Source organism: Cyprinus carpio, chromosome B7 (assembly GCF_018340385.1).
Source record: "Cyprinus carpio isolate SPL01 chromosome B7, ASM1834038v1, whole genome shotgun sequence".
NCBI lineage: Eukaryota > Metazoa > Chordata > Actinopteri > Cypriniformes > Cyprinidae > Cyprinus > Cyprinus carpio.
Window position 1 is genome coordinate 39,087,672 of NC_056603.1, and position 14,022 is coordinate 39,101,693.

At 36.6% G+C, this 14,022-nt stretch overlaps 1 long non-coding RNA gene across 1 annotated transcript; it reads left to right on the forward strand.

Moving 5' to 3' along the window:
* The first annotated feature begins 6,809 nt into the window (after positions 1-6,809).
* Positions 6,810-8,154, forward strand: LOC122138037. Its single transcript, XR_006155274.1, has 2 exons — positions 6,810-7,180; positions 7,277-8,154. It is a non-coding gene; the product is annotated as an uncharacterized LOC122138037 (long non-coding RNA).
* Positions 8,155-14,022: the final 5,868 nt, after the last annotated feature.

The window sequence follows — 14,022 nt, forward strand, 5'->3', positions numbered from 1 at the left end:
TGACTGTAAAGCATGTACAGCAGAAAGAGACACAATAGCTTAGTTCCAAAAACTTACAAGCTTTCTTAATTGTTCCTATATAGGCAGCACTCTGATCAAAATGAAACCTAGAATGCTCTACATAGGCCATACCGATAGCATTCCTGATATGATTACGAGATAGATTATTGATTAATCATGACTTATTTTAGCACAACCCCTCGAACAATACTACTGTATGTTACGGCCTCAAAACACTATTTATAGTATGATTTGTAAACTAATACTTTATGTTTGCATCACATAACCAGTTCCAAATGCATGGCTTTTCTGACATAGTAAACTTGCTCGATAGCTCAGTCTCATGAAACATGAGTCATGACACAAAAACTTGTAGAAGCTAACTAAAAGGGCCCGGCTGCATCAGCAAATGCCTTTTTATTTCACCTCAACATTATCCGTTAGGTTTATGGTAGAGTTTAATGTTGGTGGTAAGTTTTTTCCAAATGCAATAGAGCATTAACCTTTCATTTCCAAACTATTGTGATACATACAACAACCAGTGTAATAAAATGTTACAACATTCAGACTCATCTGTGCAGCAAAACATGCAAGAAACAACGTAATATCATTTTGCAGAAATGTCGTCAGATGTATGTTTTTCCAATGAGCCTGGTTGCAAAGCCTGAAAAAAAAAAGACTCACAAATGATTCCACTACGTTAGCATGTTGCTAAGTTAATGCCATGATACTCTAATAGACAATTATTGGGTAAAGAAATGCACTTGTAATTTGATTAATTTTATTCATACTATTCTACGCTGAATGAAATAAAATAGGCCTGTATTTATACAGGCCTATCAGGGGGCAGCTGTGGCCTAATGGTTAGAGATTTGGACTTGTAACCAGAAGGTCGCAGGTTCGAGTCTCGGTGCTGGCAGGAGTTGTAGGTGGGAGGGAGTGAATGAACAGCGCTCTCTTCCACCCTCAATACCCATGGCTGAAGTCCCCTTGAGCAAGGCACTGAACCCCCAGTTGCTCCCCGGGCAGCTGGATATAGCTGCCCACTGCTCCGGGTGTGTGTTCACGGTGTGTTCACTTCTCACTTCTGTGTGTGTGCACTTGGATGGGTTAAATGCAGAGCACCAATTTCGAGTATGGGTTACCATACTTGACAAATGTCACCACTTTCACTTTATAGTAAACATTAGCCCATATCCAGTTCTGCATTCTAGAAAAGGATAGATGTGATGCTGCCTTACATTTCAACCAAATGAGGAAAGCAACATAAGGTTGCAACAACCTTACATTTGGAGCTAGAAGACCTTAAAATACTGTCTAGGTAGGCAGCTCAGGTATAAGAACAGAGCTACTGTGTCAGTCTGTCAGCTAGTGAAACCAAGCATCTCAGTTCACCTGACAGTGTTCTCTATGACCCAGGTTTTCAGGTCTGTTATAAGGACAAACAAGCTGATTTGTACTGTGCTATCATACCCTTCCAAAACAGCAGGAGCATAATGAAGCCATTTGTCAAATCCACTCTATGGGAACGGCAGCAAAATACGAATCCAGCACAACCTGCCAGTTTTCCAAGAACAAAGCAAGGCAGGAAATAGAAGTGTCCTTCTAAATGTTTTGAAATAAATTGTTATTGCTTTAGGCTTTTATTCCCTTAGGTGTGTTATCATGAGCAGTCAGATGAATAGCTGAAACAAAACGGGTTTGGAATGCAAAAACTCTTCTGACTTAATTGTTTGAGCTCCCAGTTAAGCAGGTAGGCACATTTAGTTTGACATAACAATAAATAGCCATAATTTAAATTCACAATTGGGTCCTGTTACCACAATCCAGTCAAGTTCTCTCTCATGTGCTAGGCATGTATGCAGCATACACAATTCTCTCCATGCTCTGTAATTTATGCATAACAAGCTAGAAATCATAACCTTTCAACAAAAATTTGACAGGGTGATAATGAAACAGTGGTACACGCTCAAGTCAGTTAACCAGCTAGCAGGTGTTTCCAAAGCCACTGCTCACACTTTGTCACACACCTAACAGTGCTGTTAGATGGTAATGTGCAAATGAGCTTTGTTAAGCAGTCATTATATTGTAATGAATAATGTTGCTCTGGGGAAGCACTAATTCAAAGTTGGTTAATTATCACAGTCATCTCTGTGACAATGCAGCACTGTAATACTTATGAGAGCAGCCCACACTTTCCCTATTCATCCTTGTTGATACTGAACGCACTGCTGGTTTATTCCTCTTAAAGATGAAGGATCTCTCTGAAGGGAGTCAGATATGTCCTCAGAAGCTAATCGATTGGCAATGTTTCTCCAGAGGAAACACGAGATGTTCCCTGCTTCCTGCCGATTATATTTGTACTGAGGTTTAGAGCAACTCAAGCTGAACTAATCTATATTGCTCTGTAGTTTTTCACCTGTAATGGATTCCATGTGAGTTATCTTTTCTGGCTCTGACACCCTCCTTAGCAAACTCTCCCCACCTCCAAGTGTGTCTGGGTCCCATATTTCCGACTTATGTGCTCATTCTGCGTAAGAACGTTTTTGATGACCAGCTTCTTTGAAAATGGAATCATAAACATGACCCTGCATTATAAACCACTATAATTTTAAACTTTCCTTCAAAATACAACTGCAAGGAGAGGCACCTTGGGGTAAGCAAGCTTTGCTCAAGGACAAAGTGGTGGTATAGCAAGAGTGTGATTGCAGTTATTCCCTAGACTACTAATACTTCAGACTGACTTTCTGACTGCAACCAAGACTCTTAAGCACTGATACCAAGCTTGAATATTGCACTCTGATTACTTGGGTCAAAGACATTTTAACCATATCCTTGCTGCATCTCTGCTAAGAGTCTGCTGTGTAAAGGTGAAGTATGCTTCAGTTGCCTATTTGCCGCTACATCTTCCACACACTGTGCAAAAAGGGTCCACATGGACCGCGAGTGTGCAGACCAAACTTTGCAGCCTCACGCACGTCTGAACATTTAAGAGTGCTGCCTGTATGTGTCTGGAATTGCAAGAGAGGCTCACTGTAAAATGGGATTTTTCGTTTTCACCTGAAATGAACACTAGAGGCAGTAAAAAAAGCAAAAACTTTTATACCTTTTTAAACTAATTATGGTTGTGTATGGTAATCTGGGTCAGATTACTGATTAATAAAGACTTATTTTCATGTGGTTTCTTGCACAATGCTATGCGATGACCTCAAAACACTTTTAACCATATTGTAAAATAATAAATTTTGACATTTGCATTACATGATAAGCTCCATACTGTATGTATGGCTGTCTTTACATGATAAACTTGCTTGTTAAAGGGATAAACCATTAATTTTGTCATTAATCACGTACCCCCATGTCATTCCAAACCTGTAAAAGCTTTGTTCGTCTTCGGAACCCAATTTAAGATATTTTGGATGAAAACCGGGAGGCTTGTGACTGTCCCATAGACTGGCAAGTAAATAACAGTGTCAAGGTCCATAAAAGTATGAAAGACATGGTCAGAATACTCCATCTGCCATTAGTGATTCAACCGTAACATTATGAAGCGATGAGAATACTTTTTGTACACGAAGAAAACAAAAATAACGACTTTATTCAACAATTCCTCTCCTCTGTGTCTCCCAGCATCACCGTAGCGCCATTTTGGCAAATCTGAGCAGTACTCAGGCAGCTTACGCTCTTCTGTATCAGCCTACGTTTCTGTATCATACGTTTTTTACGTGTATTTACGCTTTGGTTTGAAAGAAAACTGCATCTGCGCCGCACGGCTGACACAGAAGAGCATATGCCATCTGCGTACTGCTCAGATTTGCCAAAATGGTACTACGCTGATTTGGAGAGACACAGAGGAGAGGAATTGTTGAATAAAGTCGTTATTTTTGTTTTCTTCGTGTACAAAAAGTATTGTCGTCGCTTCATAACTTTACGGTCGAATCACTGATGGCAGATGGAGTATTCTGACGATGACTTTCATACTTTTCTGGACCTTGACACTGTTATTTACTTGGCAGTCTATGGGACAGTCTCAAGCCTCCCGGTTTTCATCCAAAATATCTTAAATTGTGTTCCGAAGACGAACGAAGCTTTTACGTGTTTGGAATGACATGGGGGTAAGTGATTAATGACAAAATTTCATTTTGGGATGGAGTAACCCTTTAACTCACCTGGTACAGCTCGGCACTTTCAATATGGAGTACTTAGGCATGAGTCCTGTGGAACACAAATCACAATGGTTAATAAAAGGCTTGTAGAAGCAAGCTACAGCTGCATGGATGTTTCAGAAAATGTTGGTTAGGTTTGGTGTGGGTGGTACTTACATTTAAGCATGATAATGCCCAAAACTTTTAGCACCACTCCCCAAAAATTCTCTTACTCACCACTCACAGTACATACTGTACAACTACCAGTGTAAGAAAATTTTCCCACATCTGTCCATCTGTTTCAGAGAAAGTCAAACATACTTTTAGCATCACAAATTGCAACATAAAGAAGCAAAGTAATATAATTTTGCTGAAATGTTGCCAAACATACTTTTTTACATTGAGCCTGGGTTGCGAAGCCAGTAAAAGATTCATAAATGTTTTCGGTAAAGTTTGACATTAACATATTGCAAAGCAAGCTAAAATGATTGCTTAAGCAAATGTGTTTTTATCTCACATTTGCTTTTTTTAAAGGGGACATCGGATACCAAATTAACTTTTACATGGTGTTTGCATATAAATGTGTCTTAGCAGTGTGTGGACAACCACCCTGCAAAGATGAAAATCCATTCAGTCATTTTTTTTTAAGTCTTATCAAGCCATTTTAATTTCCTGAGCAGTATGATGTCATGTTTTACACGACCATTGAGGAATTTTAACCAAAGTATATGTTGCAGCCATTTACTGAAGACCCTAAAGAATCATAACAACTTGTGGAAAATGGTTATCCCAAGTCCCCTTTAACAACTTTTGGTTAGACTCTCCCCAGCAAGTAGCTTTTTAAAACTAGTCAAAAAAGAAGATGGAAAACCAATGAAAACAAAACAAGACAAAAAAAGAGACAGCAACAAAAGTGGCCATGCGAGATGGTCAAAAGGTATTTCCAACAATATGATCCACCAATTGTTTCGAGTCCAAAATGTTGCCAATTCCACTGGCTGAAAGAACTTTTAATTTGCACTCCATTTGGTGCCTCTTTAAATGTGCAAATCTTCTGATTCATTAGCTACTATAAAATAACTAGAAGAAGAAAGTGCAGTAAACACTAAAACTATTTGCACTACAAACTACTATGCTTATTATTATGAAAAGTAATTAATGTAATATGATATCAAATACCAGTTTGCAATATCAAGCAGCATAATGAACTGCTTTTGTACAGATATAATAATTGAAAGTAAATGACACAGGAAATGTAGTTATGTTTTTATGCAAATTCACGACAGCATACATATTCAAAAGAGCATGAAAAGCTACAATGCTTTAAGGTGGAAAAACAAAGGATGCAGGCTTACAGTAAGAGAACAGGCTGACAAGACTCCGTCCGCCTTTACGTAACCAGCAGTCTGTGTGCAATTAATCATTCCCAACTCCCTCATTAATAATGTCACACTTTCTTTGTGAACTCATAACATGACCTTCACCTCATGTATCACCACATTAGAGGGCTGTAGAAGAGTCTGCAGCGTGTGTTGTGGAGTATGCCTGTCGATATCTACATTTCCTTGTTTCTCACTGCTGTTATCTCTCTGAGAAGCTCAGGAACATTGACACCAGCGCCCACGTTACATGTAGCTGAGGTTTGTTTCTGAAGTCTGCTACTTGTACTGACACATGTCACTGAGCATAAGAGCTGCATTCTGTAGTGGCTGGCATGAATCACTCCTCATCTTGACCACTCCAGTCAGCCTTGCGTAATGCACCAAGCATCTGCCCCGTTCTGAATGGGAGGAGTCACCTTGTGTAATTCTTCCGTCTGTTCCGAAGCGGATGCTCAGCCCACTCCTGTACTCTGTCAGAAGACATCAGGCTCACAGCTGACACCAGACTCACTCAGTCAACCCGCTGACTGCAACCTTGCAGGATTTGCCTGCTGCACATTAGTCTAGTCAAGTCTGTTTCTCATACACTGAACCACAGCTAAAAAGACAATGACAGAAGATTCACAGTTTGGTGCATATTTTCAGTATTGTGAAGCTAGTGGCTTAGCTTTAAGCTCTTTGCAAAAAATGTTAATAAAAAAACCCGCCAGTTAATATGTGGAAATATATTCTGTAAATTTCAATTTCAAATCTCAAACCTGTAAAATCATTCAATTTGCTGGTTATGTGCCAACACTATGGATGAAAACAAAACAAACTATTTTGTGGACTTTTAGAAACTAAACTTTTTAGAAACTAAACTTTTAAAGTATCTCAAATTATATATATATATATATATATATATATATATATATATATATATATATATATATATATATATATATATATATATATATATATATATATATATATATATATATATATATATTATATAGTAGTTTTTGGTTACAAGTGATCATTTTATTTATTTTTATTTAAATATCATGTGTCATATTCTATCTAAAGCATGCTCTTGTCTGACACTTGTATGGTGGCCGAGAGATCTCAACGAGCTGCAAATGAAAAATACCTGCCAGTAAAGAAAAGATCTTCATCAAATTGAAAACACACGCACTGCAAATGCACATAACACAATGAAATAAAGAACACACTGCAAATAGGCACAGACCACCTCGGAAATATTTAAGTGAACTGCAAAGTGACGAACATGGCTGGTAAATATTTAACAATGTTTGCTCTGAAAGGTGAGATTTTTGTTTCCTAATATTTATTTTCCTTTTTGATTCCTATATATATATAGTTACAGTTCGGTTAGTTTGGACTTTCTGTTTGCTTCCTTTTCCCGTTGTCATGGTTATTGATTTGATTTCATCATGTTCACCTGTGTCTTGTTAATTATCCTTGTTTGGTCGATCTATGTAAATTTGTGCAGTTTGAGTTTGTCAGGTCTTGAGTTAACTCTGATGTTTATTTGTCACTGCCCTTTCCTTTTCTGGATTTACCTGTGCAGATTTATTAAAGACGCTCAGCCTTCATCTTTGTGTGTGTGTGCGTTCATCAACACAGATCTTTACAGAAGACCCAACTGAAAAGGTGAAAGTGCTGTGTTTGTGTTTTCATTTTTTGAACAGCGTGTTTTGTTTTCTCATGGATCATTTTGCCACCATTAACCTGCTTTGCCTGGAGCAGGGGAACCACTCCCTTGAGGAATGCCTGGAGGAATTCCTCGGTCAAGCCCATCTGACCACCTTCCCGGACAAATGCTTGAGCATGTTTTTGCACGCCGGACGAAAACCACCACAGGTGCACAGTTGTCCGGGGAGGGTCCTTGAGGGAGTTTGGCAGACTATGTTGAGTGGGTGCTGGTGTCATGTGGATGCCCAGCCAGCCATTTCCCCACTACGTGCAGCATCAGCTAGAGCCCACAGCAGATGGAGACCATAGCATGCCATGACCAACGAGCCATTGTCAAGGAGTTACAGAGCTACACCAACGCTGAGGGTGAGCTAAGGCAGTACTCGGGAGATTTAATAGACTTTTGCTCAGAAATACTCCGTCTTCATCTGTCATCATTTGAACTGTTAGGATGTACTCCCACTAGGTGTTCTGAACCATGCCCGAGTGTGTTTGACCCCCAAAGCCTGGTGCGCCTGACTTGTGTGAGCGTTCCGTGCCGCACTCAGGCGTGGTTCATTTAGCCGGCCCTGGCCCAGTTAGAAGAGGTGGGCAGGGCACGGTTTGGTTGGGTTTGGGCGCAGTGCACATGCAGTGTGAGCGCTAACCGTGCCAGAGCACGGAACAGATACCATTTTGTGTGCGTTACTGTCATTATGACCGCAAACATATTATTACAACTACTACACTACACTTTTCAATAGTGGTCATGGTTATTGATTTTGTCATTGTTCAGCTGTGTCTTGTTAATGATCTCTGTTTGGTCGGTCTATTTAAATTGATGTCTGTGCAGTCTGAGTTTGTCAGGTCTTGAGTTATCTCTGTGTATGTGTCACCCGCCTTCCCTTTCTGGATTTACCTTTTGCATATTTATTAAAGACTGTCAGCCTTCATCATTTGTGTGCGTGTTCATCGACAGAGATCATTACACACGTATATTAATGTAAGCGTGTGTGTATATATGATCATAGCCTAAATAAGCTGACAGAAGTTATTTTATTTTTACTTTTATTACTACCCTTACAAAAAATAACCATAGGACAGCCTAGGGATTTACTAATAAAATTAATTTATGAATACATTTCTTGTATAAAAAATGTTTACAAGTTAAACCATGGATTTACTACACTAACCATAGTTTAACCATGGTGGGCTATTTGTACAACTGCGTTATACAAATGTAATCAATATGCCAAATATAATTAAATTAAATATATGTCACACCCCTGGACTCATAATGTTGTTTTCCCTGCATGTGTTCCATTCCCCATGTTCTGTGTGACCCAGTTTCTGTCCCTCCTTGATTAGTTCCTAGGTGTGTTTCTGTTGATCAGTCATTCCATTCACCTGTTTTTCACAATTAGCCTGCCTTTAAATACCATAGTCTTTCAGTTTAGTTTTGTCGGGTCTACCATGCAGTTATATATGTGTGTCTTCCTCCTGTGTTCCATGTTGGATTTACCCCTGTGTTGGATTAATAAAAGCTCTCTTGATTACTCTCCACTCCGTGTTCCTTCCGGCAGCATAGCGTGACAGAAGACCCGACCACGAAACAGTTTGAATTTCGTGTCTCCCCTCCGTTTGTTTTCCAGTTTTCCTCAGTCCTTTTTATATATATTTGTTTGGGTTGTGAGCATTTGCAGCACATACTGTCAAACTGATGAAGACGCTCTTAATTTGCTTGTGCTTTTTTTCTATTTGCATGTGTTTTCTGAAGTTGCAGTGCTTTGAACTCTCTCAGCCATTGTACATTTGTCTACTTTGGCAAAACAAAAAATGAGAATTAAAAATTCAGTAAAACTTTAGAATAAGATTACATTTGTTAATTTAGTTAATTTAAAATACTTTTAAAACATTTATCTTAATTTCAATACATTATTGAAATCAAAAGTTCTAATATTAAATAGGCTGGTTTTATTCAACTATGGGGAACAAAGGATGAAAAATAACTATTTTGGGCCTCTGCTTATAAACATGTAAAAAAAAAAAGATACATTTCTGTAAGGAAGGAAGGAAAATTGAATTTGCCACAGCTAATAAAAAGTTTAGAGCCTGTCATCTATTGTAGATTTTTGGCAAATTTGGCAAATGTAAGTGTTTGCTATGACTGGAAAACATTTCTATGCCAGATCTTCGGCAAATACAAATGTCAAACCTGAGGCAACAATGACAACTTCAGCACTTCTGGCAAACAGTTTCAATCATTGGCAAATATACAGTAAATACCAAAAAAAGAAGAGACTTGCTGGAAAGTGCACTGTAACTCATGGCTTTGTGGATGGTTGTGTTTAATGCCACAATAATTGAAAAAGCTGTGAGCTCCTCTGTTACAGGTAGACAATGGCAGCTTTATGCCAACTGACAGTCCGTCTTCATCAGTTGGCTAAAGCATCAGGGCCAGATATACCGCACACACGGGGTGTAATCAAAAAGTCAGGGTGGTTCTGACAATCACTGGAATAACCCCACATTCCAGTAGTTTTAGAAAGAGCTTTCACATTGCATCTGTGGGTGGAATAGATCCATTTAATTTGCCTTCAAAACATCAGGTTCTATCATACCAAAAGTGCATGACAAATGATGAAGATGATCCAAACAACCCATTAGTTCAGTTCTGTTCATCTTATGTTAATACAGACTGTGAGTAGTTGACAATCTTGTTTAAATGCTTCCTTCTGATTTCCCAAATGTCAGGCTGTAGAAGGCCAGTTTAGATGGATTAGTAATGAGACTCTGCATATCCCTTGCACCCCTCCGTTTTGACAGACACCCACTGTGACAACTGCCTCTGGTGACTGGACACGCTTCCACATTTTTGATAGAAAGACAGTTTAAGAGGAAGAAAGCATCTTAGGGCAGTTTGGGGGTGAGCTGCACATACTAACACATGCTAATCTTCATAATAATATGTCTAAAACTGATGTAGTTAGGTTATGGCTTTGTGATATCCTGTTGCTTGTTTTAGTTTTTGTTCATTGTTTGGGCCAATATGAATATATTACCTAAATATAATTTCTAACAGACTATAGTGAAAAGGAAAAATGTGCCATGTTCTTAAAACTGTCTAATGATTTGGATACTATGTTTTTGCATGTTGTTTGGACCACATTAATTTTTAAGACAAACATGTTTAACTATTAATAAGCAGAAGTTTTGTTAAAATTAAAAGACAGAACAAACAAACAAACAAATAAATAAACAAACTCAGACTAATTTATTAAAGTATGGTTCACAAGCCTCAATTTCAGCTACTTTCTTATATTAACTAAATTACAGCATCCATCCATGCAGTCTCATAGCATAACAACAGCTACATAGGTTGACTCACTTTAAAAGCATAATAATACATTTAACATGAAGTGATTAAGACGTGTGGTCAAAAACTGACAATAGATATTTACATCTATCCTTGAACTATGGTTCCACAAGGATTATTAGTGACTGGTATTGAGAAAATTCAGACTACAGTTGTGTACCCTCACACATTTCAAATTAAAATCTGTCGCACACACAGTGTTGATTTCACTGGTGTATATAGTGCCCATGACTTTGACCATTCAGTAGTGATTACTGGATGCAAAGAGGCAGCATGTTAAAAGGTTTTCTCTTCTTTTTAAAGATAGCAAGTGTGAGAGAACTTAAGCTGATTTCTGTGCAGAGAGCAGCTTTTGCCTCAAGCAGAAAGAAGTCTGTGTGTGTGTGTGTGTGTGTGTGTGTGTGTGTGTGTGTGTGTGTGTGTGTGTGTGTGTGTGTGTGTGTGTGTGTGTGTGTGTGTGTGTGTGTGTGCACGCTACAGTGTGTGTCTGATTCTTTCTGCTAGTCAGGAAACCTACAGCAAAAAATGAGCTTTCTCATGCCTGGAAAAACTCATTATGTGTGCTGTTTCATGTGAAAGCCAGAGAGTCATGGTCAGATGCAAAAGAAACTTCAGCAAGGGAAGCTCCAGCACTACTGAGTGAAAAAGTAACATTCAGACAACTCCCACTGTAACAGAAAGAGTGCCACTGAATGGAATGAAAGACACAGTTAGAGGTTAACATTATTGGTCGGCATATTGTCTTGCGTTAATAATTTAAATTTGATTAAAAATTAATTTTTTTATGTAAAGCTTTTTGCGTAGTAGAATGACGTACTCAGATCCTATATATGTGTATTTTCAAAGGAAAGTAATTTTTTGTTTATGTTTGGCTTTCTGATACAACAGTGGCTGAACTGACACCTTTTAACATGGATTGTGAATAACACTTTTTTTTTTCTCACACAAATGATGATAAGAGAGGCAGATTATCAATTAGTAAAGGCTTATTTTTGTGTGGTTTCTTACACAATAGGGTGTTATGACCTCAATATGCTTTTGGGTCATTTGGTGTCAAAAAGTCACCCGGCTCAATTTTTTGATTTTGCTTATACTTATATATATATATATATACAGAACAGACTAAAAGTTTGGAAACATTACTATTTCTAATGTTTTTGAAAGAAGTTTCTTCTGCTCATCAAGCCTGCATTTACTTGATCAAAAATACAGAAAAAAATGTAATATTGTGATATATTATTACAATTTAAAATAATTGTTTTTAAATTTATTATACTTTAAATTAGCATTTATTTCTGTGATGCAAAGCTGAATTTTTAGGATCATTATCACATGATCCTTTAGAAATCACTCTAATATGATGATTCATTATCAAAGTTGGAAACAGTTCTGCTGCTTACTATTTTTTCAGAACATGTGATACTTTTTTAGGATACTTTGATGAATAAAAAGCTCAAAAAAAAAAAGAAGCTATGTTTTTAAAATATAAATATTTTTTTGTAATAACAATATACACTACTGGTCAGTAATTTGGGGTCAGTGATTTTTTTTTCTTTATTTTTTTTTAAATAAAATCAATACTTTTATTTAGCAAGGATGTGTTAAATTGATAAAAAGTGATAGTTAAGAAAATATATTATTAGAAAATATATTATTAGAATTTTTATTTTATTTTGAATGAATGCAGTTGTTTTTAACCTTTTCTTCATCAAATATATTAGACAGCAGAACTGTTTCCAACACTCATAATAAATCAGAATATTAGAATGATTTCTAAATGATCATGTGATAGACTGGACACTGAAGGCTGGAGTAATGATGCTGAAAATTCAGCTTTGCATCACAGGAATAAATTTTTTTTTTTAAAGTATATTCAAATAGAAAACTATTATTTTAAGTTGTAATAATGTTTCACAATATTACATGTTTTTTCTGTATTTTTGATCAAATAAATGCAGGGTTGATGAGCAGAAGTAAGTTCTTTCAAAAACATTAAAAATAGTAATGTTTCCAAACTTTTGGTCTGTACTATATATATATATATATATATATATATATATATATATATATATATATATATATATATATATATATATATATTATATTTTTTTTTTTTTTTTTTTTTTTTTTTTTCTGAGAAAAAAAACATGTATAGGTAAACATGTATAGTGATGAATTTCATTGATGAATATTTACTGTGTAATCCTCTATTTTGTAAAGGGGGGTCAAAATGGCAATTTTCACCTGAGATTCAGAGCCAAATTACAAGGGGGTACAAATGACTTCAGAAAGATGGCAGCATCATAATGTTATTTTTACACAGAGATTGGTAGTTCTATTAGTATTTTTACACAGAGATTGGTAGTTCTATTAGTAAGAACAGTTCAGATATGGGAAAAAGCATTTTTAAGGCCTTTAAGTACGTTTTTTTTTTTTTTGCTCCAAAGTTTGCATGCCCGCAACTCAAGAAGTATTTAAGATATCTTAGTGTCCTTTTTAGATATTGGGTCTCAGCAAACTTTCCTGTTGGCATTTTAATTTTTAAGGCCCTACTGTATATGGTTCGGTTCCAAAGATATTGGAATTTCAATATTGCTCCAGAGGTAAATCGAAAAATTCTACTAATTTTCAGTGGTCAAAAACCAAATGTGGGCCAATTTGCAAAAATATGAGACTCCTTTTATTTTAAAGAGGAAAACTGAATCCGCTTTTAGCATCACTCACTAGACATTTCACTTTGAAAGAGCCAGGAAACATGTAAGAAGCAGCATAATGTTATTTTGAAGTAATGTAGCCACAGGCACATTTTTTTCAATTAGCCTGGGTTGAGTAAACAGCTTTTTTCTACATCTTTTTTATGTGAGTGTTGTATAACATATGTTTTTCAAAACAAAATATGCATACATATTTTAATGCATGATGTAATTTTGTCAGCATTAACTAAACTGCAGTTTAATACGCAGATAACTAAGGCATTTGATTCTGTTATAGTTAGAAATACATGCTTCACCTTTAAGCTCTGTAAAAAGGATTTAAGAGTGTATTTTACTCTGGAGAGAAATTAGCATCTCCATTATTCCAAATCAAGAGCACAGCAGGTACGATCCTGCCTGATTTAAACTCTGGCCATGTTGCCAAAGCATACATAGAAATTTAATTGATTGGGTGCAGACCATTGTTCAATGTGTTTGGCTCTTTAACTGTTTAAACTAAGAAAGTTCACTGAAAAATTAAAAAAGAAAAACATTCAGTCTCTTAGAGCCACTTTCCTTGGATGAATAGTTCAGGCAAAAAATAGTTTTGTCATAATTTAGTCACAAATTTCTTTCTTCATGAAAGGCGATGTTTTGTAGTAGATTATTCACATTGACATTATGGCTTTCGGCTGTCAACCTCCAAAATGGACAAAAAGCATCACAATAGTAGTCCATATTCACTATCATTA